Consider the following 27,084-nt stretch of genomic DNA (forward strand, 5'->3'; position numbering starts at 1 on the left):
TCTCTCTCTCTCTCTCTCTCTCTCTTTCTCTCTCTACATCTCTGCTATTGATTAAGTAATGCCACCCTGGGGCTTGTTCCTAATAAAGCAGCTTCGCAGAAAGCAAAGTGATGGGTCTCCACACAATCCTGGTTATTATTCTCTATCCAGACACCAGAGCAGAGATGGCTTAACTTAAGTAAGGTAACATGTTGGTACTAAACAGCCCCCCTTGAGAATCCGAGTTTTAATCTGAGATAGTGATTATTATGAGAAGAGATTTTCCAGGGGTTAGGTAGGCCGTAGCCTACATAGGGGCTGGCAGGCTCAACATATTCAATATCAAATACCACTGGTTGTTTGGAAGGATTCAAATCACTTTATAGCAGGAACTCAAATTAGCTTTTCTGAGTGTTCCACAATCCAATTCTTCCCATTATCTTAATTATTCTAATCCTAACATACAGAGACTAGAGGGCAGCAGGGGGTCTCCACTGTGGCCACTGAAAGAAAAAAACAAAACCCAAACCAAAAAACATGAAAACAAAAGGAAAATTCTAGAAATAGGATCAGCTGAACCTGGGAGACCATAAAGCCTGTGGCCCAGAAGAAGCTGGGTTCAGGGTGAGGCAAATGATTAGATGATTAAAAAACCCTAAGAGTATCAGAGCAGGCTTGCTAATCCCCCTTTCATGGATTAGACAACCAATGGAGGTTTAGAAGAATGAAGGACTCATCCATGCCACACAAATTAGCACTTGAATATATACATGTTGGTTGTTTTCTGTTAGTGCAAAACTACATTTAATATCTATGCCTAGAGGGTCTCCACTTCCTTAAAGACTAGCAATAAGCTGTTGTGTTTTTAAGACATAAACTGATTCTATCATGGATAAAGATGGCAAGCATTAAAGTAGGGAGGTAGGGGCAGGATTCTCTTTTCAGAGTCCCTGTCCTCAGTTAAAAAGTGATAGCAATTTTCTGAGTTTTTTTTTTCTTTAAATAGGGATAGCACAGGGATCGCATGAGAAATTTGACTTGCTATACAAAATTACCAATTTCTCTTGGGCAAAGAAAATTAAAGAGGTACTATATTAGAATTTACTCTACGCTGTTATTACAAAGAGAAACACTCAATAGACTGCTTAAACAAGAAAAAAAATCTTAGACCCCTTATCAAAAGTGATTCTCAGCCAGTAGACGGAGTACAAATGAATGGGGCTCACGCATCATTTCCCTTAAAGCACAACCAGGAAGTGACAGACCTTAGTCACATAGCCACATAGCCTGTCGAGGCTGGGAAACCAACCTTCAGCTGGATACCAATATTCACAGACAAAAGACAGGAGTTCTGTTATTGAAGGAAGAGGGTTGGCCAAATTATATTGGTGGACAGATTGCAGGCTCTTCCACAGGTGCAAACATAGAAGAAATGCAAGACAACATGGAACTCAAATTAAGATATGGGTCTACTGCTTGGACTGAAGTAGCAATTGGATTAAAAAAGAGGAGAAAATGAAACTTGAGATAGGTAAATGTAGTCATCCCAGACTTAGATAAAGAGGGCCAAAACATAGGTATATTAGAAGTTGGAATTGGAACAGAAAAGGGGTATGAAATCTGTTTTCATCTTTAATTAAATTCGAGTCCAAATAGGCTTAAATCTACCGTATGTCAATTTCTAATCAGTTGGGATGCTTGATAATGACAGTCCTTTAGGGCAGTTCACTTAGTTGGGCTGGTTGTGAAGATTCGTAATTCCTTAGCCCTTGATTTTGAAATGCTTGCCTTTATTCCTGATAATTCACTTGTTCTGAAGTGTACTTTATCAGATACAAATATAGCCTCTCCAGCTTTCTTATAGTCAATGTTTGTATTACATATATATGTATATATATTTATATATTTAAAATATATCTGTACTTTGAGAAGGTTTCTTGTAGTCAACACATAGTTGTATCTTCTGTATAAGTCTAACAATTTCTGCCTTTTATTAGATCACTTACATTTAATGTAATTATTGATATGTTTGGATTCGAGTTTACTATCTTGGTATTTGTTCTCTATTCATCTCATGTCCTCTTTGTTCTTATTTCAACATTTTCTGCTAACTTTGGGTTAAGAATTTTCTATTTTTCCATTTTATATCAACTATTGCCTTTTTAGTTATATCTCATGTTTTATTTATTTTTTAGTGATTGTTCTAGAGGTTATAATATGAATAATATTACATCATTTCTTGTATAACGTAAGATCCTTATAACAGAATACTTCCATTTTCCTGCCTCTCCTTTGTGCTATTATAATCATACATTTTACTTGTATGCATATTAAATATCCCCTAATGCATTGCTATTTGTTTTGCCTTAAACATCCATTTATCCTGTAAAGAAATTAAAAGATTAGGAAAAACGCAAATACTGACATTTTAAAGTGCTCTTTATTTTTGTGTAAATCCATGCTTCCCATCTGTTATCATTTTCTTTCTGCCCAAAGAAATTTCTTTTCAATATTTCTTATAGAAATGATTTACTGGTGATAAATTCTTCCAGCTTTTGTCTGAAAAAGGTTTTATTTTGTCTTCATTTTTGAGGCTATTTTCACTGAATATAAAATACTAAGTTGACAGATTTTTTTTTCCTTCTATCTGTTATTTAAAGACCTTGTTCTATTGATTTAAGGGTTGCATAGTTTTCTTCTCTCATTCTTCTCTTTCTCTGTACATACAGTGGCTTTCTGTCTCTAGCTGTTTCTAATATTTTGTCTTTATCACCAGGTTCAAGTAATGTGATTATGATGCACCTTAGTGTGGTTTTCTTTCTGTTTACCCTAGGTGGAATTCTTTGACCTTATTGCATTTGAGTTTATAGGTTTTATCAAATTTGAAAAACTTGAACCATTACATTTTTCTTTTTTTTTTAATTTTTATTTATATTTATGATAGTCACACACAGAGAGAGAGAGAGAGAGGCAGAGACACAGGCAGAGGGAGAAGCAGGCTCCATGCACCAGGAGCCCGACGTGGGATTCGATCCCAGGTCTCCAGGATCGCGCCCTGGGCCAAAGGCAGGCGCCAAACCGCTGCGCCACCCAGGGATCCCACCATTACATTTTTCAAATATTTTTATAACTTATTCTTTTTTTTCCTTCTTGCTCTTCCTATTTCATGTATGTTAGGCTAATTGATATGGGCTCTAATTTCAGTCTCTCTTCATTTGATTTTCAGTACTTTTTTCATGTTGGCTTCATTTTATTTTTATTTTTTATTTTTTTTTTAAAGATTTTATTTACTCATGAGAGACACAGAAAGAGAGGCAGAGACAGAGGCAGAGAGAGAAACAGTCTCCATTCAGGGAGCCTGATGTGGGACTCAATCCTAGGACTCCAGGATCATGCCCTGAGCTGAAGGCTCAACCACTGAGTCACCCAGGCTCCCCCATGTTGGCTTCATTTTAGACAGGTTCTACTACTATCTTTACAATTACTAATATTTTCTTCTCTAATGTCTAAGCTGTTGTTAATTTTATCCAGTGAAAATTTCACCTTAAATATTATATTTTCATTTCTAGGGCAAAAATAGCAAGCTTTTTCTATAAACAGGTAAATAACAAATATTGCAGGTTTGGCAGGTCATACAGTCTCTTGCATAGCCTACTATTCAATAGAGACTCAAAGGAAACCCTATGTAGATTTCTAAACATTTTTTTTCTATCTAGTTCCCTCCTTTAAGAAACTCTATCTTACACTTCTAGCTTCCACAAGTTCCTCGAACTCTAGTCTTCCTCTCCTTAATTCACCAAGATTGCACTTTGTTAGGGTTCCCTCTTCTGAAAGCATAGTTCAGAGATTGCCTCCAGAATCTCTGAGTTCACCTCATTTTTTTCTCTTCTTTCAAGAATTGCTATTTCCTCCAGTCTGTTGTCCAATATCTAAAAGCAGTTGGATTCATACATTTTTTTGCATGTGTTTTCTAGTTATTTAATATGGTCACATAAGCCCACTCTTTGTTATTCCTATTATGGCTAGAAGCAACGTCTTTTCAGCCCTTTACAAATAAGTTGTCACAAGGGGTGCCTGTCATATGTTTATATAAGCCTTTACATTATATTAGTGTGTCTTTCTATGACAAAATGTCTAACTAATAAATGAACAATAAATGACAAATGCTGGTAATTCAGTGATCACTGACATGTTTCATGGAGTGATGCTACTCTAGGTTCAATGATATTCGACATTATAAGATGGTACAGAAATGGTAGCCATAATCTGAAGTTTTGGTTTTCTTTTATTGAGGGATGTTAATAATCATTAAAATGGGTAGTGAAGGGTCCTTGGGTGGCTCAGTTGGTTAAGCATCTACCTTTGGCTCAGGTCATGATACTAGGGTCCTGGGATCGAGCCCCGCATCAGACTCCCTGCTCAGCGAGGAGTCTGATTCTCCCTCTCCCTCTGCCCTTCCCTACTCCTGTTCATGCTCTCTTGCTCTGCTCTTTCTCTCAAATAAATAAATTAAATCATTTTTAATTAATTAATTAATTAATTAAAAAATAAAAAAAAACTGGTTGGTGAAAACATCCTGCTTCATACCACTGCCTCCTACACAGGAAGTGTATTATTGAACAAAATAATGTTTACCAAAAACTCAAAATAAGTGTAGTAGGTATGAATTCAATATCACTCATTTCTTTCCACATTCACACCAATTTACAAACATTCACACCAATTTACACACCTCCATGTATATCCTGGAGGTCTGACAATTATGAGGGGCAATGGAGATATGTTTCTGGGTGAGGGTGGGGTGTATATGCTGGGAAACTAATTGAAGCCTAGTAATTTAAGCTTGAAGCATGACTACAAGGATTCCTTCATTGACAAAGATATGGAGCAGCCACTTGAGTTATAGATGAAAGAATAAATATCAGTTCAACTTTGTTTTTAGTTCCTCAAGGTTAGAAAGCAGAAAGGACTGAAAATTGTCAGGATGTGAAGTTAATACTCATGGGCTTGGTGCGGAGGGGAAGGACAAAACATCAGAGGCATTTTAGAAGGTCTCCTTTTGAACAAGCAATCAGCATACTTTGTTGGGCTGTCTCTGAAAGGAGTCACATGCTGGGTAAACAGTCATATTAAGGCTTCCCTATAAGGGGTACTTCAAAAGTTTTATAGGTGAGCTCTGTATTGACAAACAATGCATCAACAGTTTTATTAAAAGGTCAAGGCCAGAGCTGTCAAGCAGAAAAGTCAAAATAACATCAGAGTGTACAACCTCAAAATATGGTTTCAAGTTGATCTTGGGAATAATTGAAGGACCTAGGTCATTAGTAGCTAATTTTAGAGACTAGGGGAAAAAAGATTATAACTATTCTTTTTGGAAATATCTTGGACCACCTAGAAATTGAGTAACCCTTAGTATTGAATATAGGAGAATTAGAGAGTTGAATAGACTTTATTTGAATGTATTCCTAAAAGGATAATTTGGACGGGTGCATATATCCTCCTGTGCTTTTCTACTCCACCAGAGTAGGAGGCTCTTTATACCTCAAAAGATGGTGCTTACCTTGAGATCATGCTGGCACCCTGAAGCCAAAGGAAAAATCCTCTTAATTAGCATAAGTAAGGCCACAGTCAGAGGGAGATAGCCTTGATTCAGAGTAAGAATTGGAGGAATCCCACCATGATGGATTGTCATCACCATTCCCGGCAGATAGGAGTCTATCAAAATAGTGAAAGGGAATAAAGGGGAAAGAAGAAAAAAATGAGTGGGAAATATCAGAAAGGGAGACAGAACATGAGAGACTCCTAAATCTGGGAAATGCACAAGGGGTGGTAGAAAGGGAGGTGGGCAGGGGGTGGAGGTGACTGGGCGATGGGCACTGAGGGGGGCACTTGATGGGATGAGCACTGGGTGTTATTCTATATGTTGGCAAATTGAACACCAATAAAAAATAAATTTTAAAAAATCTTTAAAAATTAAAAAAACAGAATCAACAGAGTTTAAGTTTATCTGTACAATTTTAAGAGTGCTTTTATATAGCTGTGCTTTCCAAGAAAACTTGTTTTTTACTTATTATTTTTTTCTCATCTTGGAAGAAGTATGTGCTTCTGTTTTGAGTTCATCTGAGTTCAAATTCAGAAGAAAATAGTCTTGTGCTGCTTTTCTTTGGCATTAGAATGCAGAATTTGACAGTGTCTGGCTTTGAACTTTCAGGCCTGGTAGTAGAACTGGTACTGAAGTGCCTCTGCATTCATCCAAGAAATATTTTGAATGAACCAGTGATACTACAAGGTGATAAAGACACAAAGATGACCAAAGTGCACATGGTCCCTGTCTTGATGGAGCTCACATTTTCATGATAGAGAACAAAAATTAAAGAGGAATCACACACATAATTACGTGAGTACAGTTGTGATCATGTCTGGAGAGGGGGAGGGAGAGTAAATCTAGTGCTCAGAACTGATGATAAGGATTTAATTTAGTCTGGAAATTGAATGCTGAGGAATGAAAGATGAGAAATTAGGCAACGAGGGGCAAGGATGGGGGTGGATGAGGAGATGGAGAAGTGGGAAGGAGCTTGACAAGTTTGAGGAAAGAGAAAAGACCAGTGTGAAAGGGTCAAAGTGAGAGGGAGGGAGATTGAATGAGATTCTTCTGATCAGGGGCTCACTCAAGCTGGACCATAGGGACCATGCTGAAGACTTGCAACTTTATTCTAAGATCAATGGGAAATTACTGAATTCTTTTAAAGCATGATCACAACATGATCAGACTCGACTATTCAAAGGAGAATGGACTGGAAAGACGTAGGAATGCGCGCAGTAAGATGTTGCAGAAGAGCGAAAGTGAGCTGTCCATAATTTACTGATGATCTCTGCCATTCTCTGGTCCTTCCTAATGCTCCACCCAAATTAAATACTCTTTTGTAACACTTAGGGGACAGGTGCCCATTTATTAAGTAAGTGAACAAAGAGGAAAAGAGAACATGGCACAAATTACCTGCCCCTCCACTGTCATCGTGCCAAATGTGACGGACTCTCCCTCGGGTGTGCGTGACTTATGATGCTCATAGAGCTCACGGTTCCTCCAGAGCGTGGCCCCACCTTTCCCGTCCTGGAGGCAGCTCAGGGGAGTAGATGTGGATACCAGGTATCACTGTAATGAATCTGGATATTATACCAACCTCAGCGGCCCTGGTCTGTGCCCAAATCCCTTATCATTCCTTTCCCAATTCTGCCTTTGTGAACAAAACTAGTTTTTCCCTAGATTCCCCATCCTGCACTCTCTAAGAGGCAGGGACCTGTCTCTCAGGACTTACTTCCTCAAGATTCAGGAAAAAGTTGGGTGGGGAATAGCAGTCTAATTCTCTTTGGCTCAACATGTCTCTCTTACTTAGACGAGTTTAAGAAATAACAGCTACAAGAACAACAAAGTACCTAAACAAACAAAAAAAACCAGACAGATAAAAAAAACAATCTTCTACCAGAAGCATATTAACTGGTAATAAATTCTTTTTGGTTCACACGGTTTAGTATCACACATTTTGAATATCAGCACTTCAACACTGACGTGGCTGTGTTTTTGCTTATTTTGTTTTCTTTGTTTGTTGCAGTGGTAGGGAAAAAGAAAAAAAACAGTAACAAGAAAATTCCTGTATAGAGGCCGAAGCGTGCTTTATAATTTTTCTTCCCATCATCCAGCGTTAGATAACCACAAAAACACTCTTTGATAGCACTTAGGGTAAAAGATATTTCAAAAATATCCTCTTCAGGAGAACTCTCTGTGATAATATCGTTTGAGACCAAAATTATCTCTGCTATACTCAAGCCTAGTTTCCATTTCTTGTCTCAGAAGATCTCCAGAAGAGTTTGAAGTAATGCTATTTAGGTGTGGTCTGTGGATCAGTGCCAGGTCATGAAACATTTGTCACTGGTCTATGATTAGATGCATATACAAACCGACAATAAGCATTTGGAAATTTTCATAAAAGCTTCTATAATTTTATGTGTGCTCTATTAAATGTAATAAAGATTTTGTGTAGTCTCATAATTTTTTTTCATTTTCCTGCTAATTCATTTCTGTTGTGTTTTATAGAAACATCTAATCTACAACAGATTGGGGGAAAAAAAAACAAACCCCCAAACCTAGCTCTCTGTGTACTATTCTAATTTTTATGACTTCATCTGAAGCTATAATTCTTTCAAATAAAAACAACAAAAAATGTGAAAATAAATAGCTGGTCCTTCACCACAGAAAGTTAGAGGAGCATTGAATCAGATGCATATGGGAAGAGTAACTCAAAAAAATCTGAAATTCATGGTCAGTAGTTATGGCTAGAGTCCTCAGGATGTAATTTGTTGCTACCTTTTATATCCATTATGTCTTACTAGAATAATGCTGTGTAAGAAAACCAAACACACACAGGACCAGTGGTATAAACCAATGGACATTCATCTAGCTCACTGGCAGCTCTTCAGAGCTGGACTCGTCATCAGCATCTGCAGTCAGCTGGCTGCTCGGGTAGGAATGGCCAGGCCTCGCTGGCCTCAGGTGGCGGGCTCTGGCCCGCATGGTCTCCCAGTCTCCAGCAGACCAGCTCAGTTTTGTTCTTGTGACAGACACGGGTTCCAAGGGAACACACTCGAGACTGTAAGGCCTCTGCAGGACTAGACTCAGAACTGGCATTTTTCATTTTCAAGCATTCTACAGGCAAGGCACATGGTCAGAACAGATCCCAGGGAGGTCAGGGAGGTGGGGGGAGGATAGATCCCACTTGATAGGATACTGGGTTTAAGAAGAAGCAAGAGAAGAAGAAGAAGGAGAAGGAAAAGGAGAGGAAGAAAGAGGAAGGGAAGAAGGAGGAGAAGGAGGGAGAGAAGAAGGAAATACAGGGGCCATTTTTCAATCAGCTTACCAGGTCCTGGCTAATTGTAGGAGCTTCCACATTTTCCAAGATATCAGAGTGATCTCAGATTTCAGATATTAGTGCCTGATTTCCCTGCCCTAAAGGGCTATTGATAAAAAACAAAAAAAAAACAAAAAAAACTGCCCTTCTCCCTCAAGTGACCAAAATAGATACCATTAATTGATTGCTGTACTCTGCTTGATTAACTTGGGAGCGACTTTAGAATCTTTCAGAATTGGGTTTACAAATTAAAATCTGTCACTCAACCCTACAGTTGTGGGCAGCTGGGTAGCTCAGAGGCCACTGGCTCACAGGGCATGTTCCTGGCGGTGAGTAACAGGTAACTATTCCCTCAGGGATTAATCTTGCCCTCCTCCTGGTTAATCGAGGCCCAATTACAAGGCCTGGGAACAGTCAGGTCTTGGTCCAGGAGAGGTAGTGTCAGGCTGTGTGTGGGCTTCCTGGAGCTTCTCTGCATTAAGATATCAACATTTTTGCTTAGTTTGGGGATTATCAAGGATAACGAATGTGATTACAACACCAGAAACCCTCAAGAATGGCACAAAGAAAATCTGAACACACTAGGGAACATACTAGGTCTGAATTTAGGGCACGGATGAGATAGTTGGGATGTTCTCCTAGAGTTCTAGGAGGTGGAAGGACAAGGTCGAGGGAAGTGGTGCTGCACAGGAAGAGGAGGCGCTCTCTGCTGCAGGAATTATGTGCTTAGCCAGCGGCCGCAAGAGTGGCCAGAAGGTTCAGAGAGCAGGGCTGAAGATGGCCCTGGTGAGCCACAGAGATTTGCTGGAATTCTTAACCAAGTACGAGGTCTCTGTCGCTTGGCATTAGCTGAAGTCTGCCTCTGTAACGATGATAAAGTTCCCCAAGAACAGTTATAGAGCCCTGGGGACTTAAGAAGAGCAGAGACTATTCATCAGGTTTCTTTTTTTTCCATCAGTATCTCTCTGCCAGACACTATGATAAAAATCTCACCTTATCATATTGAACCTTTACACCAGCTCTGTAAGACTGTGACCCCGAGGCGCCAAGGGGAGTCAGCCCTGCGGTCAATATTCAACTCAGACGGGTGACAGTAAAGCCTATATCCTGACCACATACTCTAACCTCTCAAGAATTTCAAACCTGGATCCCTGGGTGGCTCAGCAGTTTGGCGCCTGCCTTTGGCCGAGGGCACGATCCTGGAGTCCCGGGATCGAGTCCCACGTCGGGTTCCCAGCATGGAGCCTGCTTCTGCCTGTGTCTGTGCCTCTCTCTCTCTCTCTCTCTCTCTATGTCTATCATGAACAAATAAATTAATTAATTTTAAAAAAAGAATTTCAAACCTTTCATAAAAGTAGGGGTCGGTCTGGTTTGTTCGGGGGATGAGGACAAGCTCCAGGGCTTCCCCAGGGAAGGCGGAAACAGGTCATGGTCATAGCTCAGGTCAGAATTACCCTCCTCTGTAATCCCTCAAAGACACAGCAGGCCTCTGAGGACCTCGGTCAGCCACGGAGGACTCGGCCCAGTAAAAGGCAGGCCCCGACAGCAGGCAGACCGGGAAGGACACTGAGCTTCGAGGCTTAGATGCCGGACAAAGCGTAAGTCGTAGGATTTGGGCCTGTGATGCCCTTAGGATGGGCCGGAGGTGAGAGGGGTCTTACCCATCCTGCAGGGCCAGTAGGAGGGAACTAGTGTGCACCAGTTTGGGGACGGGAGGAAGAGGTGACCGGGGAGGTGTAAACAGGCAATGGAAGTCTCCTGGGCAGTCAGCAAGGCTGACCAGACAGCCGTGAGCCGGGCACATGGAGGGGGGACCCTGCAGGGCACAGGTTTGGGGGCAGGTGAGGCCAGCCACAGTAAGGCAGGGACCTCAGCCCTGCAGAGACCACCAATTGCAAGGTGTGCCCATTCCTCCCCTCAGTTACCAGACCCAAGACAGAGCCTTAAAGGGGACAGCAGAGAGCAAGTCACCAGGAGGGCCTGGGTGGAGGACTGGGTCGGTCCCACCCACACTCGCAGGCCCGGATTCACAGACTCAGGAGGACCCAGTATCGCGCTGGCGGGAGATGGTTTTTATAGTTGGCGCAGGGGAGAGAGCCCTTCACCTTGAGTGTCACTCCTGCTCACATCAGGCCCGGCTTTCGAACAGATCCAAGGTCTCAGCCTGTGGACGCCATCGAAATTTCTTTCTTTGATGTTACAGCATTTTGAACCAGGACATTGTCACAGTTTCTTACGGGGTTGGTCCACGAGAACATGAAATTGGCTGGAACTACAGGGCGGGCTGAGCTAGACACATCAGAGGACTTCCGGGTCTGAGGGCCCTGGCAGGAGAGAATGAAGTTACTGTTGTCCCTGTCATACTCGCTCTTTCCCTCTGTCCTTTTCCCTCTCTCTGTGCAGGAATTCCCCCTCCCTTGCATTTCCCTGGCCGATTGGAGCCACAGCTAACAGGGTGCTTCCTCGCTGGGGCTCACTGTGGCTGCGGAGCTGGGCTGGGCCCTGGCGAGACAACCTACTGTTAAATTTATAGGTTCTCATTTTTGTTGAGTGTATTTCTGTACATTTTATTTCATCCTTTAAACATTTATGTTCCTGTGTTATGATTAATTAAGTGTAGTAAAATGAAGTGTTTGCAAAGTATAAAAAAGAAAAAAAAACCCTCACTTCTCTGGAGTCTTTGTTCCCCATGTTCTTTTTACTCTTGCCAATCCTTATTTCTCTTTGCTCTTTTCTTCTGTTTGCCACCTTTCTGTATTCTCCCTTTTGTTCCTCTGGGCCAGTCCTTCCATCCCCACTCCATTAAAGGATTTGCTGATGCAGAATGCTTTCAAGACAACAGGGGTTTCTTCTCACTAGAGAATCAACTCCTCTCTCTCTCCCCTCCCCTTCCCTGTCCTCCCTTCCACTTCCTTCCTCTCTTATGTGATCTCTTTCCTTCCCTTCCCTCCTCTTTTTCTTTCAATCCATTTCATCTTTTTCCATTTCTCAATCTCAGCCAATCCCTCCCATAGTAATAGTTTTATCGAGAAAATGGCAGTGACTAGTAGAGTCAGCCTATAATGTCAGTAGCTGGGGGAAATTCATTGGCCACGCTGAGTGGGGGTCCCTCAGCCCATGCACCCCATCAGACAAGGAGATGAGTTATGGATAGGAGAAGAACATTCTGGACTCACTTACTTGCTGGCAAATACTCTTCATGAAGGGACTACGAGTAAACTTACCCTCCAAGTTGATTTATCTAAACCTTCCAATACTCAATTCTCAGTGGGTCCAGGGAAAGGCTTTGTCGAGTGCTACTTTAGAGATGTCTCAATGCGTGGTTTAATTGATTTACTAAGGGCTCTCAGACAAGACCTAAAGGTCACGATTGGACAAATAATAGTTTGTCTAAGTCAGTGGTTCTCAAACTTCAAAGCACACAAGCCTCACTCGGTGGGCTTGTTAAAAATGCAGACCCGTAGACCTCATCTCTGAAGACTTTGGTTCAGGGGCCTGGGAAGGGGCCCAAGAAGCTGCATTTTAAAGAAAGCCCTCGGGTGATTCTGAAGCAGATCACTCATGGGCGACACTCTGGGAAACGCTGCTTCCACGTGCAGAGGATGTCCTCATCCTTGAGGTGAGGGCAAGAAAAAAAAAAACTATGAGTACTCCTTGATATGACACAAGAATGCGGGTATCCTCTGTATGAAAAACTCTCTGCCAGGCACTGAGTGGGAGGCAAGGAAATAGAAGACCAGGTGTGCGTCAGGAGTCCCTCTCCTGTCTTTAATTGCTCCTCCAAGTTTGGAACTTGGGGCAACGTATCCATGTCACAATGTACTCGGCCACTTTCGCATTTGCTTCCCTAGGTTCCTATGTGGGCTGTCTGACTACTGTGTAAATATACAAATGGTCGTGAAAATAAGGCTGTAACTATGCTATCAGCAGCAATAGTAATAGCTGAATGGAAGTCTAGTGTTATGTCCAACCAAGAATGTCTTAGAGTCCGTATGGAAACGGTGCTAAGCACATCTCATCGCGTGGCCTTTCCTCTACGGTTCTCTGAAAGTATGAAAGGCATCACATGGCACTCTTGCCTTTGATCAGAATGGTGTTTGTGTGCCTGTCGTACTGCTTCTGACCATAGCCGGGCTCTCAGGACTGCGTTCTAGAAGGTTGGGTGCAAACCCAAAAGTCCCCGCAAAGCGCCCCGCAGGAAGGTTGCTTTCTTCTGCTTTAAAGCTCTGCAGCAGTCACCCTGATTGCATAAATTCTGTTTCTTGCCTTCCTGTCTTAATTTTGATCGGTAGCCATGGATTAGTGGAATCATCCAGGCTGCCTGTTTTGGGGGCAAGACATTTTCCTGCTCTTTGCTCCGCCTGCAAAGCCATGAACAGCCAACCTAGGGAGGGGCCGGGGCTCCTGAGATGCTTTGAAAGACCTGCATGATCCTGGGAGGCAGGATGCTGTAGAAACACAGTTTTCAGTTCTCTAGGTCTCTGCAACATGCAGCTGCCACAGGGAGCATTGAGACTGGGGCAGCGAGAGTGTGTATGTGTGTAAAAATCTGCATGTGAGTATGTCGAGTCGACCTCTATTTTAAAAAGAGTGATTTCTGAAGGGAATTCTTCAAATCAGCTTTTTAAAATTTTATAAAAGGCGTATTGAAAAATTCTTTATGTAATAATCAACTTGGGAATTTTACATATTTTAAATTGGCGTGTCATCAATATTCTATTTGGTATAAGCCAATTTATCTTAATTTTTTTTTTGTGGAGGATCTCAAATCACCCCCATCCTCGCCCCAGTGAATGCTATGAATGTAATTCCCAAGAAAACTTACATAAACTGAGTGCAGTATTTTAAATTTCAAAGGATTGGAGACCCGGAAAAGTCCATCCACTGCGCTCTGGGTTAAGAAATGCTGGTTGAGGTGGATACGAAATGCCTTTGCATTTCCTGACTATAACCTGGAGACAAGACCCAGAACAGGTGGCCACCTATAGAAAGGTTGGCAATTCCTTGGGGCACCTGGGTGGCTCAGTCCGTTGAGTGTCTGACTCTTGGTTTAGGCTCAGGTCATGGTCTCAGGTTCTGGAGATCAAGCCCTCTCATCAAACTGGCAAGGGTTCTGCGCTCAGCAGGGAGTCAGCTTCCCCCTCCTTCCCCTCTTCCCACTCGCGTGCATGTGTACTCTCTCTCTCTCTGTTTCTCTCTCTAAAACAAATAGATAAATCTTAAAAAAAAAAAAAAGAAAAGAAATGTTGGTCACCCAATGTGGATCATGGAACTGATTTGGAGCACCGTAATCCAAACGTTGAGCAGAAATCAGGAGTTCTTTCACATGATGTTGTAATGGTTTACCTTCTGGTCTGACTGGGATTGAAGTTCATGAGAACAAAAAAATAGTCATTAAGAATAAATGCATGTATACTATTTAATTTTTTAAAAAGATTTTATTTATTTATTCATGAGACAGAGAGAGAGAGAGAGAGAGAGGCAGAGACACAGGCAGAGGGAGAAGCAGGCTCCCTGCAGGGAGCCCGACGAGGGACTCAATCCCAGGTCTCCAGGATCACATCCTGGGCCAAAGGCAGCGCTAAACCTCTGAGCCACCTAGGCTGCCCATATTATTTAATTTTTGTGTCTATTCAAATATCTATTACACACCTACATTTTTTTCAATGCCTAATAGTTGTATTACATAGTATTAAGGTGGAGGAAGGAACGGTGATTTATCAATCAGTTATAAGTTGAATGTTTTCACTGATTTTTTTTCCCACAAGGATGCTATGAGGCATTTAGCTTTATCTCCATTTTGCAATGAAGAAAGGAAAGCTCAAAGAGGTTAGATTACTTCCCCGTGGTCACACAGCTAGTGACAGAGGACAGGCCTTGATGGCAGGCCTTTCTGAGGCCAAAGCCCTGCTCCCTCCCTCCTAGGGGTTGCCTGCACCCCTAGCCAGGTCCTGCCCGGCAATCCCAGAGCCTGAGGCCAAATGCAGCCACATAGAGACCTCAGCTGAGCCTCAGGATGCCCAGCCGGGATCGCAGGCCTGCTGTACTTTGTTACCCCACGTGCCGGTGAAGGGACAGCAGCTTAGCGCCAGAGAGTGCTGGAATCAGGCTGGAATCAGGCTGTCTGAGCTACTCCTGTGCCACTACTGCCCTGATTTCACATTCCTGCCGCCAAGTTTTCTCCATCAGCACCGACTGGACTCCGTCCTTGAGGCACATCCTGCCTCTCCTGCATAAGTGGCCTCCTTCCGTGGAACCAGCAGAACCGGGCCGGGGCCTCGTCCACCCTGCAAAGTGGGCAGCTCCGGGCCCCTGGGGCCTCGCGGGACGCTCCTGCCAGGCCTCCCGCACTTCAGGGGACGTCCGAGCAGGCCGCGCTCTCCTCACCAGTTATCACACAACATAAAACTCTTGGGGAGAAAATAAATTAAATCCAGACCTAAAAAAAAAAAAAAAAAAGCAATCCTTTCCTCCAAGTTAATTAATTTGAGCACTATTTTCAGGAAAAGCGTTTCTTAAATCCCTATCGCTGAAGGCAATTTTCTTGCCACAATCACTCAGTGTTCCTGACAGAAAGGAGCATAATCACTCCTTGACAGAGGTGACTGGCAGAAAGAAGGCTGAGGGGAAAGGAAATTTCTACAGTCACCGAATGGGTGGCAAGTGCCTCAGGGGACCCCACCCCTGCAACCCCAGGGAAGCTCCGGAGCCTGGAAGACACGGTTCTTGCAGCAGAAACCCTGACTGCCGTGGGGGGCGTGGCACGGGGCCATGTGTGTGCACGTGTATGCATGTGTGTCTATGTGCACCTGTATGTGCTTATTTGGTGTGTGTGCGTACACGTGTACTTGAGTGGTGCGTGTGTACGTGTGTGTGCCTGTGCTGGTGGATGGAAGGAAGAGAGGGATCTGCACACCCACGGGGACCCTGGGCACATGACCATTGACCAACTGGGCTGCTTTGTGTGCACCATGCATGTGGGCATGTGCATTCCTCAAGAGCTAGGGTCTCCCTCGTGCACCATCCATGCGGACATGTGCATTCCTCAAGCACTGGGGTCTCTTGTCTTGGATCATCTCCACCCCTACCTGTTGCCTTAGCATCGTCTCAAGCCCAGGTGCAGCTGGGCTTTCTCCGAGGGATGGAATTAACCATAATTGATGAGAAAACTATAGGGGAGCTGTTCCCACTCCTGGAAATAGGGGTAAAATATGGGGTCAGTGCCCCAGTTCCCTGAGCCATTAAGAATAATAATGGCTTCCATTCATCAAGCAATTGAGCACTAGGTGAATGTCTTCATGTACATTTTTCCTATCATCCTTTTAACACTCTGGAGAAGTTGCTGTTTTAGTCAGTGGTTTACAGATGAAGAAACTGAGGCCCAGAGGCCACACGACTCATTCAGTTCACACCACGCAGCCAGGACCTGAGCCTCAGTTGGCTTGATTGTCCGTCTCGTTCTGAACACCCCAGGGTCATGCAGCCCATTATTCAGGTCCTGGGCACACCTCATGCTGTGGTCCCGGGAGTACTTTGACTAGGAGGATGGTCAGAACAAGGGGCTTCTCCTTTCCCCTAGACCCTGGGACTGATTCTCTGTGCACTTCCCCAGCTGGAGGACAGACTCCACTCCCTCTCTGACGGGTGAGGGCAAGGGTGAGGACAGAAAGTCTTGAGGGTGCTTGTGTCCCCCAGGGCACGGGGTGAAGCTAGACAGGTGCCTTAACTCCTTACCAGCAATGGGCTCACTAACATCATCACCTCTGAGCCTGTGCTGATTCAGGAGGAAATTGTGGATAAAATATTTGCCTCTCAGGGTTTTGTGAGCATTAAATGAGAGAATATATTTAAATGGCTTAACGCAGTTCCAGGCTGAAAGAATTGCTCAGGAAACGGTATTATTATTAATTATGTTCCCTTCCAAGTGGCAGAGAGCAAACCTGCATTTCATGCTGCATATCTGTACCCATCAGGAGTTCTAGCCAGGAAGGTCTAGATGCCTTCTGGGTCTGATGCTTGTCAGTCTTGTGACACCAGGCATGATATTCATCTTGCTGTGGCTTATGTTCCTCACTGGCAAGTGGGGAGGTTCATAAGGTAGCGGATAAGGAAAGGGGAACGGGCGAGGGTCCAGCTAACGTATGCAGCGTGCTTATGGCACAGAAGAGGTGCTCAAAATGGTAGATGCTGTTGTTGACCATCACCATTATCATACCATCATCATCATCATCATCATCATCATCATTGCTGTATTGCCGATTCATCAAATCGTGTAGGAGTTGCCCCAACTCCTGTGGAAACTCGGGCTGCAGAGAGTGTTCTCCTTGCCTGGAGATTAGTGCATCCGTACAATTCATAGTTCATTAGAAGAGGCTGTGTGCTGCTAAATGAGTCCCCTAGGAGTTGAGGACATTTTTAAAAATTGTTTTAAGTTAATCTGGAGTTTAAAGCAAGGACAGAGAGCAGTCTTTTCCTCGGGCCTCCATTGTGCTCACTTTGCACCAAGCACACCCTGCCTCTGAGAGGACATCTGTCTTCTTTCTTTTCTCAATCACCTGAACTGGAAGCTCGGCACTGGGGATGAGCGTGTCACCTGAAAGATCATTCTGCCCGTGAGAATATAGGATGCATTCACCTTGCACTGGGCATCGGGACTTTGTCTATATTCTTCAGCTTTTATCCATCAGACCAGACCAGATATGAGTGTTCTCAGGTCTTCAGTCTTTCTGCTGCTATCTCCCAAATTTATTTACTTGGATTTTATGTCCCTCTCAAGTTCTAACACACTTGTCGTCAGTCAATTCATCTATAAATGTTTGTCTCATTTGGTGGCTCTCAATCTGGTTATACGTTCAAATCGCTTGGGGAATTTTATTTGCTTTTTTTTTTAGATTTTATTTATTTATTCATGAGAGACACAGAGAGGGGCAGAGACACAGGCAGAGGGAGAAGCAGGCTCCAGCCTGATGTGGGACTCGATCTCAGGACTCCAGGATCACGACCTGAGCCAAAGGGAGACACTCAACCACTGAGCCGCCCAGGAGCCCTTTGGTGAACTAAAAAAAAAAAAAAAAAAAATACTGGCCCACTGAGGTCGAGGGGTTGGGAAAAGAGGAGATGTCAGTCAAAGGGTATGAACTTTCTGGAGACTGCAGCGTGGTGACTATTGTTAATAATAATGTGTGTATACTTGAGATTTGCTGAGGGACTAGATCTCAGGTGTTCTTACCACCCACCCACAGGAAAAGTAGCTGAGTGTGGTGACAACGCTGTGAATTAGCTTGATTATGATAATCATTGCACAATGTGTACACAAATCACAGTATCATCTTTATACACCTTAAATGTATACAATTTCTATTTGTCCAAAAACAAACAACAGAAGAGCTAGTCGGAGAGCTCCACATGGGGAATGAGGAACATCTGAGTGTGGGATGCTTGGGGTAGGGCGTGCCTGTGAGGGAGGCTGTCAAGGGGTTTTAGAGGAAAATGAGAATACGGGGCACATGAGGGACATGGAATGGGAGGCAGGAGGGATTTTAGCAAGTTGAAGATAAATATGGGTTGTTTTAAAGCAAGATTGGCCCATGATGGACCCTGGGCCAAATCCAGCCTTCTGTCTGTTTTATTTCTACAGCTAAGGCTGTTTCTACATTTTTAAATGGTTGGGGGGAAAAAAAAGTCAGAAGAGAAACAATAACTTAAGACACATGAAAATTATGTAAAATTCAAATTTTAGTGTCTACTAATAAAGTTTTCTTGCACCACACATACAAAAATAAATACTAGACCTGCGTCCCATCTCAGACCACTGAAAGGGGCTCCGGGTTGGGTGTGGGAGGAGGGGTCTGGGCAGCAGTGGCTCTTTAGAAGCTTCCCAGGTAACCACGTGGCCCAAGTGGGACTCTAGGTTGGGAAAAATCCCAGCCTTGCAAGGTTGATGAGGAGATTCAAAATGTAGTCATGTCTGTGGAAATTCTTTGTAAACAGGTCAGCAGTATGCGTACAGATGCCTCTTGCCACCTTTGGCTCTGAGATGCAGACCCAGGAGCTGGAGCCCCAACGTGGGTGCCCCCTGGAGCACTGAGCACCCTCTCTGCATGTGGCCCTAACCTTCCCACCTGCAGGCTTCCAGGCTCCCTCCTCCCACCTCCCCATGCAACCCGGTTGACCTGCACCTGCCGCTCCGTGTCTCCTGAGCTCGGTGACTTCAGAGGTGGCCTTGCGCCGGGGATCCGCAGGGCCAGATGGAACCCTCAGACGCCTCGCCATCGGCTGGGAGCCGACACAGTCCCCGACGGGGACTAAGGTGACCCTCCGAGTTCCCTGGTGCCCACCTAGGGCACCGCATCACTTCGCCAGGCCCTCGGCCAGGCCTGCCGGCCACTTAGCACCTGCACCCGAAGCAGCTGCTTGCAGCCGTGTCCTCACGTCGGACAGCGCCTGTGTCAAATCCATTGTCGCGCGGCGTTGCCCTGGCCCTGATTCCGTATGTGAAATCAATTACCGCACATTAGGGCATGTTTAACACTTTAACGGAGTCTTTTTCTGTGCTACCGTTGGCTTGGGGGTGCGATCCCTCAGTCATTACCAAGCGATTGGAAATGGATTGTACATCCGGACGAAGGTACAAGAGGCCGGGGCAGGGGTAAGTTGTTCCAGAGTGTCGGGGGGCACTCCTTGGGTCTCATGCCCGCCTCCCCTGATGGAGGGTCCTCAGAGCGGCCTGCTCAAACCTGGTGGATGAGAATGGTTTCTTCTGAGTCTTTCGGTGGGCACCTGCCTCCGGAGTGCTGGCTTTGTCCACGGCAGGCCACGCACTGCCTAGTCCCTCCGCGAGGAGGCACGGAGGCATGCTTAAAACCGGATCGCCGTGATATGAACCCCGATCCAGCCACTTCATTGCTGCGAGGCCTTGGCCGAGGCACCCAACCTGTCTGCACCTCGGTTTCTGTATCGGCAAAACGGCGGGAACAACAGCACCTCCCCAATAGCACGGTCAGGAGCATCAGGAGATGCAGATGCGTGGGAAACATTCGGTCCCTTGCCGGGTACGATGTCATAAATCTGAATGCCATAGTCCATTTGGGCTACTCTACCAGACAACCACAGACCGGCGGGCTGATACACAAAGGAAATTACTTCTCACAGTTCCAGAGGTTGGGAAGCTGGGGAGCCAGGGGCCTGCCAGTCGGGTGTCTGGTGAGGATGACCAGCTTCCTCATTCATTACTGTTGTGTCCTCGCTGGGGGGGGGGGGAATGAGGGGACCCTGAGGGCGCTCACCCCACTTGGGACCCAAAGCCCTTCTGATCTAATCACTCCCAAAGGCTCCACCTCCAAACACCATCTCACTGGTGATTAGGTTTCAACATGGGAGCTTTGGGGTGACACATTCGGTCCATGGCACTAAATAAGTGTTTTTAAATACGTGGACTTTCTCCCCCTCCTCCTTACCACAGAGCCCCTCGTCCTTCAAACATGCTCTACACCTGCCCAGCAGCACCATATTCTGCAGCCGCTCTTCCTCTTTCTCCCCCTCCTGCGTGCATGTCAATGACAAGGCTGGCCTTGCTTATCTCTGAAGACATTCCCACCTTCAGACTCCTAAGTGTGGCCTGTGAATTCGAATAAACACACACACACACACACACACGCACACACGCACGCACACCCTCCCTTGCTTGCACAAAGACAAAGAAACCGGATGAAGGTTAATTTTTTTGGCCCCTTCTCATAATGACTCATCCATAACGATTTCTACTGGTTGGATTTTCTTCTGTGACAGAAACAATTTACTGCATTCCTGCAAAGCCCATTTTCTCAGCATGATCTAGTTGTGTGGTGGTTTGGGAAGTAATTTACCGATATTTTGCTTCAAAATAGCTTACAAAGACAAAGGGGTTCTGTTGACACCAAGGTGCATTCCTTATGGGCTGGAAAAATAGGATAAAACAATTTAGAAAGTAAAAACATGGTATTATCATCACTTTGAACTTCAGCTGTAAATCACACACCCCTAGTTGAGACTGGCCTCTCCTCCCCTTCATTTGTGCATCTTGCTCTGAGTGCTCTGCAGTGGACTGTTTGCATGGGCAAATTCGTGTTCTATCTTGCTGGAAGCAAGTTTTTCTGTTTGATCGTGGGCCCTATCCTCAGGATGCTAATGCATGTTTTTCTTCCATTTCCTGTCTTTCAAACCTATAAAAGGCAGGCAGCAATCCCAAGACCCATAACTAAGGAGTATTGCCCTCACCTCCCTGGATGCTGTCCTCCTTCCCAGTGCTCGCTCTCCCGCTCTCTTCCTCCCCAACCCTGGACATTCCTCAGCCTGGGAGTGTGGATTTCTGGTTCCCCTGATCCTTCTCTGTTCAAACTTCAGACTAGAGAACTACCAGCTGATCTTTGTCGGTCCCCTGACTTTGGGCAGGAAGGGTGAGCCTGTCCTCCTCATCCTTGAGCTCTCCAGGGAAGGAGAATCCTCAGTCTCTCTCGATAATCCGCTCCAGCCTGAGCTCTCCAAATTAGACAGGATTTAGGCCTCATATTGGTCTTAGAGTTGACACACATTTGTTATTAGTTTTGCCCAAGGTTTTATGCTCCTTTTAAAATTAATAATGATTTTGGGATTTCATAATGGGCAAGGTTTATGATCGTCAGTCTAATCCTATAAGCCTAAATCCTAAACCAACATGAATTATGCTCAGGACAGCCTAAGCAGCAGATCTTTGATTTCCTGAGCAGTTGACATGAGTAAGGGGAGAGAAACAGCTTTTGTTAGCTCTACATTGTGTTCTCGCCAACCAAGGGGAACCTGTGAGAATTTACTTCGAAGGAGGAGGGCTTCAAGGACCTGATCGAGATTACATTTTGTGAAAAATGCATTTGTTTAAGTTGCATTTATAAATTAGAATGTGAGTCTCTCCATTTTTTTAAAGCAAATGCTGAGTTCCTGTACTATATTTCCGGGCACTTTATAATTTATTCTTTTATTCTTTGCTCATTCACAAACATCTACAGAAGCCCTACTACCTGCTAGTCATTGTGGTAGAGGCTTCAAAAAAACAAGATTTAAAAGTGATCTTGGCTTTGGAGGAGTTCCCAGATTAGTAGAGGATGTCAACATTCTCAAGAATCTGAGTAGCAAGATCCTTGTCTTGCTCTAGTTGTTATTTTCAGTCCTTTAGCTGGAGCTGAGGAGTGACGGGGCTTCCCGAGAAGCGCTGCTGACTCAGTAGGGAGAATGTCTCCTTCCACATTCATTTCTGCCTCCTGACATCTTGACTCTTCCTTCCTTCTCTCTGCTCCTGCCAGCAGATGAGGGTCTATGTTTACTTATAAACAAAAATACCCGTGACCCATGAGTCACGAAAGGATCCTAGAAAGGGTCAAGTTTCAGAATGTAATCTAGAATCCTGCCTGTTTCATTTTTGTCTGTCCTGACTTCTGCTGTGTCCCAGGTATGTGCTGATTCGTACTTCATTATCATAGAGACAACTGAGTTCCAAGGACAGAATGTTAATTCTCTGTTTCTCATGACTCCAGAGCCATACCATCAGGTAAGAAGTCCGGTGGATCTTCAGATAGGCTATTTAAGGCCTGAATTGTCCCACCTCTACTCCACGTTCACGACCAGCAGGAAGGGACGGCACCAACAAGAGGCCAACCGTGATCACAGAATTATCACTGGGCCTCTCCTGGGCCACTGGGCCACATGAAGGGCATTGTCTTCTTTGTCCTCCCCTCGTGGAGACTGCTGAGCACAGCTAAGTGGTCTCGGACCCCGTGGAGGAGGCTGACAGTCCTCTTGATCCACCAGGAAACCCTGAATCAGCTACTCGACGAGGCCCTTTTAATTTATTAGAAGGGATGCTTCAAGTGGTTGGAACCAGGAAGGAAAAAAAATGGGCAAAGAATGTTTCCTTGTGCCTGTGGCATCAGCTTCGAGAATGACTCCTACTTCCAATCTCTTTGACACTTTGGGCACTCAGCTGGTCACCTCCAATAGAAGACTTTGCCCTAGTGTCCCTTCCCCTCCTCTAAGGCCAATGCATTTTATTTAATTGACATCACCCCCATGGTACCTGGACATCTAGAATTTGTCCTAATGGCCCTCCTAATGCTCCAGGGAGGACCCTTGAGGCCAACCCAGAAGGGCAGCCTTGGCCATTGAACAGGAGACTCCATTAATTTGGGATGAACTGAGTGTCAGCAAATTGAGTTTCAAGGGCAGCCCAGGAAACCTGTCAATTTGAAGCAGTCTGCTGTGTGTCCAAAGGATCCTCAGTAGCTGGATTTTGGAGGCTTGTTTACGTTGGTTTATGAAACAGCCACAATCCCCCAGGTAGATTAAGTAATTTCTTCATTTAGAACATCCAAAATTGTATGACATTTGAGAGATTTCCTCAACCTTGGCAAGGGCAAACGCTCACTTTATTGCTTTCCCTATTCTTTACTTAAAGACAGCAGACTGCGTTCTCCCTCACGGTGACTGCAGGAGCAGAGGTGAGCAGAAACTACCACAGATGTTTTATGATGCTCAAGCCCTTGCAATTGTGCTCCCCAAACTGGCTAATAGCGTCTCTCCTGTGTTTTCTTGTACTGTCTCCTCTAATTTTTCCTCCCATTTCCTTTCCAAGGCAAGATCTTTGCCCTTTACGTGAAGCATAATAATACTTAGGATTTATGCAACACTTCGCATTTTTAAGACCCCAAATGATCATTAATTAGCTAATCCACACAAGATCATGCTTGTACAGCTGGCCAGCTGTTACCCCATTGCACAGATGGGAAAACTGAGGTCCCAATGGACTGACTCACAACCCAAAGCCAGATATTCCTTCTCCCACATCACAGCCTCTGGCTTCAAGAGGAGGCTCCCTCCATACTTGGCTCCCAGATGGAAAGTCAAGCAAGAAAGAAGAAAAGATCAGAAGTTATCCCTATGTGCTTTCTCGATTAAAATCCAACATGTTCCCATTTTCAACTATTTGTTCAGTAATCGTCTGAGCTATAGAGAATTCTAGGCCTGTTCAATGGGGAGTGCCTGCCCTGACTGCACTTGGGGGCTACCCATGACTTAAGAAGCTCATCCGTGCTCATATTCTCCACGTCATCAATGGAAGTTGGAAATACTTGAGGACTTAAGACCAGTTCCTATCAAACACCTCTTCTGTGGCTTCCTTGGAGTGTACCCACCTGCTAGCGTAGTCACCTAGGCTATGTCGTATTAGCTTATTTGTGAACGTATCTCAGAGAGCAGAATCTTGTTATAGTAAAGCTACAATTATTTATTAACTCACCATTTCTACGCAGTCCATCTTGCTCTTGGGATAAGAGTAAACTGGATTGGTCGGACACGATGTATCCCTTTCAAAGCCATGTTGGTTGTTACCCAGCACCCAGTGATCTCTCTCACAATTAATTCTCTCCTCATGTGTCTTGAAGTTATTTCTCGTAGGCAACTTAGGCGTTATTACCAATATCTACTTTTCTGAGCTCTAATCTTTCCGACGTTTTCAAAACATACATTGCATTGGTCTCTTTCTAGTCTCTGGAAACTTTATCCCATCAATCATGAGTTCTCAAAAATGGGGTTTGTTGAAACTATAGTTCTATCAGTCAATGTTTAATGACAGTGTCCACTAAGTTATAAGACTCCGAATAGCAGAGGCAATATTTTATTTTACTGTTTTATTTCTTTTTAATTCCCTGCGGTGCTGAGCACTGTGCCCTGGCAGATGTACAGGTGCTTAAAACCTGTGCGAAATGCACCTGGCCCTCCGGGAAATGCTGCAGAATATATCATCTTGCCCAGCCTTCTAGGAATTTTCAATTTAGGTGGGCAAGCAAGTTTTATAACCATGAAACTTTTAGAAAATAGTAAATGACAATATGATCCAGGGCCAGAACAGACCATAAAGACCACGTGTATAATGCTCCAGCAAGTAAGATAATTAAGAATGGGATCTTAGAGCCAGCACATCTGCCAGTGTGCTCTGAATACATCTGGGAGCAGTGGCAGGGTGGGCTTCCATTTGAGCTTTGGAGTCAGATTTGGATTCAGCCTTCTGTAATCCACTATCTGTGTGCGATTTGTACAAATTTCTTGAAGTCTGCACGCCTTGGTTAACTCATCCATAGTATAGGAACGATAATATTTCTAAGAATGCAGAAGAAAGAGAATGTTACTACCCCATAGTAAAAGATCAATAAATACTTGCTGAAACAATCAACATCACCAGGTTTTCATTAGTTTAGGTAATACATTATTTTAGAAATTTAACACAGTATTCAGCATAGTAAGTGCTAAATGAGTTTTTGTTTTGTTTTGTTTTGTTTTAATAATCTCTATCATCATTTCCCCTGGGCTTAGGAGCACTAAGCCTTCTGGCCATGTAAGCCTTGAGTTTTATTTTTCCTCTAGCAATGATACAACAGCCCTTCTAAAAGAATATCAGGTCTGTTGAAAGCCGTACGCACATTGTAACCTGTTTCATGAGTTGCTTTGCTGACTTTACCTTGCTCCTTTGTCATGGGTTGATTCCAATCTTTCTGGATCTTTCATTTCTTTGTTATTTTCCCCAGATTATGTGATTCACTGGTGGCATCACTTTTTTTGCAGCCTTCATCTCATCTTGATGGCTGGAGGTGACTTTCTTGAGAATGAGCAATGCCCACTGTGAAGCCATGATACAATTGGAAGGCCTACCAGCTCCTGGATAACTAGCTTATAGTCCCTGGGAAGGCATGTCCTCGGACCTTCTGGGGGCTAGAAGAACTCCCTGGCATATGTGAAGCACTTTTCATCCTACCTGAATAATTTGAAATTCAGAATAGGACCTAAGAGACCTAAGATACACTACTACCACACTACCTAAGAGACACTACCTAAGAGACACTACTTTTGTAAAGGGAGCATAGACTTGGGATTCAGGCTCTGCTCCTTACTAGCTGAACAATTTTGGAGAAACTCACCTCTGATTTTCTATTTCTTCTTCAATAAATCATGGTTAAAAATACCTAATAGGGTTGTGGTCAGCCTTAAGAAAAATGATGTGTGTAAAACACTTTATATCCTGCCTGGCATATAAGCTGCTTTTATTTTTCCTGTTTCTTATTTCCAGAAACCATGTCCAACCATTCATGAGTTCTCCAAGACAGATCCATTGGTCCAGAAGTTAATTTTCACACATGAAGAGAATGATGCTCCAAGAACTGACTTCTTACAACCAATTCGGAGTGTGGCCTGTACTTGCAGACACTGCAGGATGCTGGGTGCTGCAAAGAATGCCACAGACTATGAAATCCCCGGTCTAACTAATATCCTAGACTCGAAAATAATACATGAGACCACAGCGAGCAGCACAGAGTCACATTTAATGAGTTAAATTAGGTAGTGCAACATCTCAGTGCTGTGGTCATCCGGAAGAGAAAAAGGTCAATGAGAGCTGAGTGAGTTAGAAAGAGCTCCACTGAAGATGCCCTGGAAGCTTCACTGGTCCTTGAAGAATGAAGTTGAGAGGAGGCAGGGAGAGATTTTTGCTGTCAGCATATTGTAGAGAAAAAGATTTCCCTGGACTAGACTTAACCAGATGCCTTAGAGGTATTACAAAGCTGAAGAAGCTTTCTATACTACCTGGTAGTCAGGAGACACCCCGCCCCCACCGCGCCCCAGTCCAGGAAGAGGCCCACACAAGAGTAGATGAAGACTGAGCAGTGTCCTCCATGGTGGTCAAGGCCCACAGGAGACCTGGGACTCGGTGCCCATGCTTCCATTCACAGAGGGCAAGACATAGCCCTGCAGATGTTGTTCTGGCCAGCAAGGAGCATTGCAGCAGGTGCCCAGGAGGGCAAGGAGTGCAGTGTCAGGGCCACTGCCGCTTACAATTCCAGGGGCACCATCCATATAGAATACACTGGGAAAAGTGCCATCTGAAGTCAACACAGGGTGGCAGCCCCGAGTGTCGTTGTCTATCCTTCACGAGGGTGCCTTCTGCATTCAGCACACACCCTGCGAAGATGCTCTCTGCAATGAAATAGTCCCACGTTCTTGATCAGCATGGGATGAGTGTTCAGAAAAATAAGTGTATCAGGGCATTACAAATAGTACAGTGACTGTGTTACTACTACAACCATATAAAAATATGTCACATGCAACAATTCAGCAAAGTGCATCGTGTGTTGATTGTAACTTGGAATTC

The sequence above is a fragment of the Nyctereutes procyonoides genome, unplaced genomic scaffold (genome assembly GCF_905146905.1).
Source record: "Nyctereutes procyonoides isolate TBG_1078 unplaced genomic scaffold, NYPRO_anot_genome, whole genome shotgun sequence".
Classification (NCBI taxonomy): domain Eukaryota; kingdom Metazoa; phylum Chordata; class Mammalia; order Carnivora; family Canidae; genus Nyctereutes; species Nyctereutes procyonoides.